This window comes from Hesperophylax consimilis, chromosome 31 (genome assembly GCF_061612785.1).
Source record: "Hesperophylax consimilis isolate HC1 chromosome 31, BYU_Hcon_1.0, whole genome shotgun sequence".
In the NCBI taxonomy this organism is placed as follows: domain Eukaryota; kingdom Metazoa; phylum Arthropoda; class Insecta; order Trichoptera; family Limnephilidae; genus Hesperophylax; species Hesperophylax consimilis.
In genome coordinates, this window is record NC_142866.1 from 13589567 (window position 1) to 13596546 (window position 6980).

At 34.5% G+C, this 6980-nt stretch overlaps 2 non-coding genes across 2 annotated transcripts; both read right to left on the minus strand.

Moving 5' to 3' along the window:
- Positions 1-1176: 1176 nt before the first annotated feature.
- On the minus strand, positions 1177-1295 carry LOC149409477 (5S ribosomal RNA). The gene has a single exon (XR_016305211.1). It is a non-coding gene; the product is annotated as a 5S ribosomal RNA (ribosomal RNA).
- Positions 1296-1617: 322 nt separating this feature from the next.
- LOC149409478 (5S ribosomal RNA) lies at positions 1618-1736 on the minus strand. Its single transcript, XR_016305215.1, has one exon. It is a non-coding gene; the product is annotated as a 5S ribosomal RNA (ribosomal RNA).
- Between the last annotated feature and the right edge of the window lie 5244 nt (positions 1737-6980).

The window sequence follows — 6980 nt, forward strand, 5'->3', positions numbered from 1 at the left end:
CAATTCGTCTGTACGATGGTGTTTGGGTTGATCTCACATTCGGTTATATACGACACGGTCCCCGACCACTATCGGGTACTTGCATAGTAAAAGATGAAATTCGGACACAATTTTTTAACCCGGTCACCAAAATTATGCTGCCATTAACGTACCTTAATACTATTTTCCCTCAGGTGCAGGCATGCTATATGAGAAACGTCATAAATATTTTTTTTAGATCGTCTCACATACTATTCTGTTATAATGCCAAACTTCAGTTCCGACTGAAATATTAGTCTGCCTAAATCAGGCCGTGTCTTCGTAAGAACCTTCGATTCATTTTTCAATTCTGTGACTTAATTTTTTTTCAATTCGCTTCGTGTGTTCAAACCATCGAAGTGTGAATATTTTTAATTACTGACACACCCGTGAATTGACTTTACAGTATTTTCCAATCTCCTCATTCTGGGATCTTATTTCTGATGTCTTCAGTCAGTGTTGGTCCTTATTTTGCCAACGCAATGCACACAATAGGGTAGATGCTCCATTTTTTTCTAAGGCAGTGTCCAAAAATAAAGGCTGGAGAATCGTCTTACTTGCAGATCTATATGTTACCTACACGAAGAAGACCAGTGTGCTGAAAAATAAAGACAAAATTTGTTACTATTTATAAATAAGTCAACTGGAATACAATTCTCTAGACAGAGATCTAGATTGCAATATTCAATTACATAAGTTCCTACGTCCAATATAACATCGTTCAAAGCAAATCGCAGAGAAGTATTTGTCTGCACTTTTTGAAGTGAAACTTCTTTACGCGCGTCATGCAATTTCGAGGAGTAAAACCAACTCATGACCGAAACGAAAATGCGGGACCGATTAAAGTTCATTTGATGTAGTAAAAGTTTTGAAGTAAAATATAAATGCTTCTTAGCTCATCTCGACAACTGGCGTTGGTGGTGTAATGGTCAGCATAGTTGCTTTCGAAGCAGTTGATCCGAGTTCGATTCTCGGCCATGGAATATTATTTTTTTGTTTTTAAGGAATTTTTTTTTTTTAATGGTTGACCATAATATCAATCCACTAAGTAATATTTTAGGCCTGTAGCATAATTGAAAAGTTAAAGAATGATATAAAATTTTTTATGATGTTAACGATAAAAAAATGAAAAAAAACATAAAATTAAAATAAAAAATGGGCCAACGGCACGCGGTGTTCCCAAGCGGTCACCCATCCAAGTACTGACCGCGCCCAATGTTGCTTAACTTCGGTGATCGGACGAGAACCGGTGTGTTCAAAATGGTATGGTCGTTGGCAAAAGTTAAACAATATTAATTTCTATTCTACCTGCCAATAAATATATGAAAATTAGTATAAAAAAGCCCTAATAATATTGAAAAAATTAGCAAGGTGTGTGCGAGGTTGATAAAAATAATCATTACATACGCGCTTGAAAAAGATCGTAATTACATTAATAAGTTTGTAGGAATTTTTTTTTTCAATGGTTGACCATAATATCAATCCACTAAGTAATATTTTAGGCCTGTAGCATACTTGAAAAGTTAAAGAATTTTATGATATTATTAATTATAGTAATGATAAAAAAATAAAAAAAACATGAAATTAAAATAAAAAATAGGCCAACGGCACGCGGTGTTCCCAAGCGGTCACCCATCCAAGTACTGACCGCGCCCAATGTTGCTTAACTTCGGTGATCGGACGAGAACCGGTGTGTTCAACATGGTATGGTCGTTGGCAAACGCTAAACAATATTAATTTCTACTCTACCTGCCAATAAATATATGAAAATTAGTATAAAAAAGCCCTAATAATACTGAAAACATTAGCAAGGTGTAAATATTATATACCTAGTTTAACTCACTCTCCTAACTCATCTTCGCTGTCTACAGGCAGAGCGCACGACTGTGGTCGTGAAGAACCGAGGTTCGATCCCCGCTTTAACTAATTTTTTTTTTCTTTTTTTATAACTTTTAATTTTTTTTATCACATGCTACTTATAAATATGTCAATAGACAGAAAAAAAGAGAGAATGAAATGAAAAGAGAGAGAGAGAAGAATACTAGAAGTTTCACTTCTGTCTTGCGTAGGCTTGACACACCCATTTTTTATTTTGTTAACTGCGACAACTGAATCTAGAACGTGTTGATCTCCGATTGAGAGATAATGTCATTGCTTAGAACCTCTTAATAAAATAGATATGCATTCAACGTGCATTATTTATGCAATTGTGTTTTATTCATTACTTTAATTTCTTTTTCGATCCGTCCGAAGAAGTGCTAAAAACAAAAATGAATTTACGAATTGTACCCGGAAGCCTTTGAATTAGTTAATTTATTGACGATTTTCTCCGAGCAATTATTATGAGCATTGAAATATAATAAGCAAACACAAATCTATCGCGACTCCCGACCATCGGTATTAAGCAACTGGGTAGCTCCTACCTACCAATTTCCAATCCCAGAAGATTTGTCTGATGACGCACGCGCTCGTCGAATAATGTCCAATCATTTCAACGATAATAATAGCATGCTTCTCCGTCTGACGTCTTTGTATGAATGTCAGCCAAGACGTAATAACTAGTTTATTTGATTTGCGCTTTTAAAATAGAAAAATTACAGATTCTCAGTTCTCCAGTCTCCAGTCTTGCCGACTAATGAAGCCGCAGCGGCGCATCACTCCCTCAATCGGGCCTGCTTTGTAATTAACCATCTTTTATGATATACTAAAGAGGTAAATAAATCTACTGCATAATAGTGCACATCACATCATATATATATATATATATATATATATATATATATATATATCTGCCAGCTTGTCATTCCGCTAGACGCGGGAGTCTCTATCGAGGCTAAAGGCTGTCAATTTCGTTTCCGTGTACTCGTAGGTACTCTTGACTCTTGATTCCCTGGGCAATGTACTTTCGCTGGGAAACTGAGAATATTAGCCACGGTAATAATATTTTCTATGTTTTGTATTTGATAAAACACGTAACGTTTTTGTCAACAGTCTTAATATTCAACGCGTCTAAAGCTTTTTAAAGGGGTGGTCTCTATATTTGCAGATTACGTATAAGCCATTTGTATTTAAATTTCGTCTAAAACCATTTTAGCGTCAAATTCACGCGAAAGCTATAAAAAATCTCTTGCCATCAATAAAATAAAAGTCGTGACGCTTGACATGTGTACAGTAAACCAAATCGTTTTAAATTGCAAACTTAAAACAGTTTTATAAATTTAAAAAAGGTAAGAAAAATAATTTTTGTCTTTTCAAAATTTGTCAATACCATTATGAAGATACCTAAATCCATGGATTTTTTTACCATTAACTCTTCGTATGATTCAGTTTGGAAAATGATTTCCCTCGATGTCTTTGTCGTATTGAAGGCTGCTATGTGGAGGGTATTTTTGTGTAAAGGAAGGAGTGAACTTGTGTTTTGAGTCCCATGTTGTAGGAGGGAGGAAACACAGATGCCGTAAAATCATTCCACAGCACAACTGTTGAACTCAAGAATGCGTCATAGGAACGACCCATTTTCATGTGTTAATAACGTCAACTACTGTTAACAGATGCTTCAGATTTGCCCGAAAAGAGATTAATTAAAATCCACCAACGGTTGGTAATATATTCATGTTCCACACTTCCTAAACCACTCGAGCTATTTTTGGCATACTATGCAAAGTTTACAAAAATATTTTGAGCGATCGCTTACCATAATGTAGCAAATTTATATAACCTCGAAATATGTGATAAACGGTGAAATCTAGGTGGATTTATTGGCTTTAAAACGCAGTAAGCAGTTTCATATGTTTCCATTATATTATTTGGAGGAATGGTTTTTATTAAATAATATGGTAAATTCATATATATGATTAACACCAATCGCTCGAGTCGAATATATTAAAAGACACCAATGAAGTAGCGAACAACCGACATCGTTCTAAATGTAAGTATATATTTGTTGCAGTAGGATGCGAGGATTAAAGACACGGATTATGAAGAACGTGCTGCAAGCTGATGAATTTTATGATAATGAAGTATTATTTCAGTAGGTAAAAAATGATAATAAATAACTTGAAACTATATATAAATTATACTAAGATGGTTTAGCTATTGATAAGATTAAACGTTGGAAGTGTATTGTGAGTGTATTCGAAGCAAGTTCAATTATTCCTTACAAAGAAGGAACACGGAGAATACTTAATGAAAATAACTATTGCTAATTTACTAAGAATTTCTTCAAATTATTTATAATCCGAATAAAAACGGGATTGCAGGGCTTTAAGGAATGAATTGACATGTTTTCTAATAAACTTTCAGTAAAACACGAATGTGTCAGAGTTAAATCGGAATATGTGTTCATAAAAATTCTAATATTTTCGCATTTCGTCATGGTATATTATCATGACAAACGCAGGTGCGTGAACACGCCTTTATTTATAAAATACTTTATTTATGAACACGTGTTCCGACATTATACTAAAAGTTTATTAGAAAAATTATCAATTCATTCGTTAAGAGCGTAATCCTGTTTAAAACCAGATTATGAATAATTGGAAGAGATTCATAATTAGTCATTTTTCTCGGTGTAAAAGTTTTTCGAAAGTTTTCTTTATAATCGATATAGTTAGATCACACTTCTAGGAACTGTCTGTTCTGTGTATTAGCAGTAAGTTCTGAAGTAGGTATCAGATAAAGCGGCTGCCGGTCTGCCCGGTCTGCCCGGTCTGCCCGGTCTGCCCGGCCAGTGACGGTGTCGTCATTATGTTAATGTTTCAGTGATTCATGGGACTGCCGGAGCCGCGCTTTGTCTCATTAAAACGTTGAGAGGGTCTCATTTTAAATATAAAACAAATTTCTTTGTAATTTCTTGCGATTCTTCGTTAAACTTAACAATAATCAATATTATGTGTAGGTTCCTGCCTTTCAGCTCAGAAACCACTTTAACCTTTCTTGCCGGTGCTGTCAACTCATTTGACATATTTCTAATTATTTTAATATCTCTATAAATCAGGAATTCCCCTGCGATACATTTTGTATGTGTTGTATAAGAGTCTCAACTGCCCTAACCGTCTAGAGCCAGTGAGACTATGGCATCCCCAATTGGGGTATGTTGTGAGACTGAAGAAAGGGGAAGGAGATGGGGAGACGAAGGCGGGGAAGTGCCTAGCTATTCAGATCTGGTCACCGAACACGGCCAAAGCCATTGCAAGCAATGTTTTGATTCCGAATCATTGTCGTACATCAGGGAGATACTGAGAGTATCTTTCACTGTTCCTATTTTAAATGAATAAATTGTGAAGTAAAATAAATTAATCAAAACAAAGTATTTCCGCGAGAGTTCCTCGGTGGGCATGGCCGATCCTTTTTCTTCATTTTCAGCTCTTATTCACATTTTACTACTAAACGCCTAGGTATATAGATGTATATGTGTATTGTGCATATTATACTGGGGGTCCGGGTGTTAAGTGCAACAACTTCGGAAGGTGATTCTACAAGATGGTAGAAACAAAAATAAATAACTTTTTCGAAATTCCGTTGTTTTTTTCCCTACCCTACGAACCATTTTCCATTGGAAGAATATTATTTTTTTCCAAACAAACATGTAAATCATCAGTTTGTGCACTTTACCCCGGACATCCTGTATTATGTATAGGTACTAGTAATAAAATAATTTAATCCAATTAAAAGTCGAAACCTCAAAAAAAAGTTTACCCTGTACATTGAGTTTCGCCGAATTTTCTAGCACCGTGATGGAAAGGTTGTGGTTCCCGATACCGAAATAAAATCTTTCTTTCCTATTGCAAGATGACACACCAGCGTTACCCAAATATTTTCTATTTTACACTTGATTTTATTTATTCATTACGCATATACAAATCATTAATTTTCCTCTATAAAATTATAAATCTCTCACATTTGTATTAATGTTCTTAGAAACATTAGAATAAAGAAGATAAGTAACGTAAGTTGCCATCTTGGATTCGGGAAAGATACGGGGAGAGACAAAGCACTCATTTCCCAGTAAACTAATTGATTGCTGCCTATTTGGAACCTTGTTCAGTCGAATTCTCAAACGGAGCATTCTTACTGTTTGCAAGAAGAAAGACAAAGGAACGTTTTGCAAAAGATCCAATGAAATCTCCAGTGAAGTGCTTTAGACAGTTAAATATAATATGGTTGTGCAGTCTGCAGTAGATATTACTGCATATCGCGAGGAGAAACTTGACTCATCAGTTTTCTGTGTAGTTGTAGTCATCTTTTTTTAAAGAATTCCAATTAATTATTTAGCTCTTTGACCTTATAACGTGAAGAGTCTTTATCTGCTCTGTGTTTCCTGTTTGCAAGTGGAACAATATATATATATAAATGTATAGAATTAAAATACGACGTAGTTTCAGCGGAAAATAAATAATTAGGTACCACTTGGTAGACTGTTGACTGTTTGAATCATGAGATGGCGACCACGATTTAGGTGAGCTGAAAATTTTAAAAGAACTGTAAGATACTTATGTATACACTAAAAAAAATTATTATTGCCAATTTGCTAAGAATCTCTTTAAATTATTGGTAATCTGGTAAAATATCCATTGTTGGCACTTAATAAATGAATTAACAGGTTTCCTAATAAACTTTTGTAAACTGCGAATATATTATCACGTGTTTCGACATTGTGATGTGAATTCAATACATACTAAAAGTTTATCAGGAAACCTGTTGATTCATTCTTTAAAGGCCTGCAATCCTGTGTTTAACAGGATTACCAAAAATTTGAATAAATTCTTAATAAACTAGCAATACTCAATTTTCTCTTTGTAGTCTACCGAAAACTTATCGATATGAAATATCGTTAATTTATTAAAAGTCTTGTCAATACATTTTTCACGACAAACTATCAGTAAAGCACGAATGTGTGAAGAAGGCCATCTGCATGTTCATAAATATTCTAAATGACTAATATTTTACTAGGAAATGGTCAT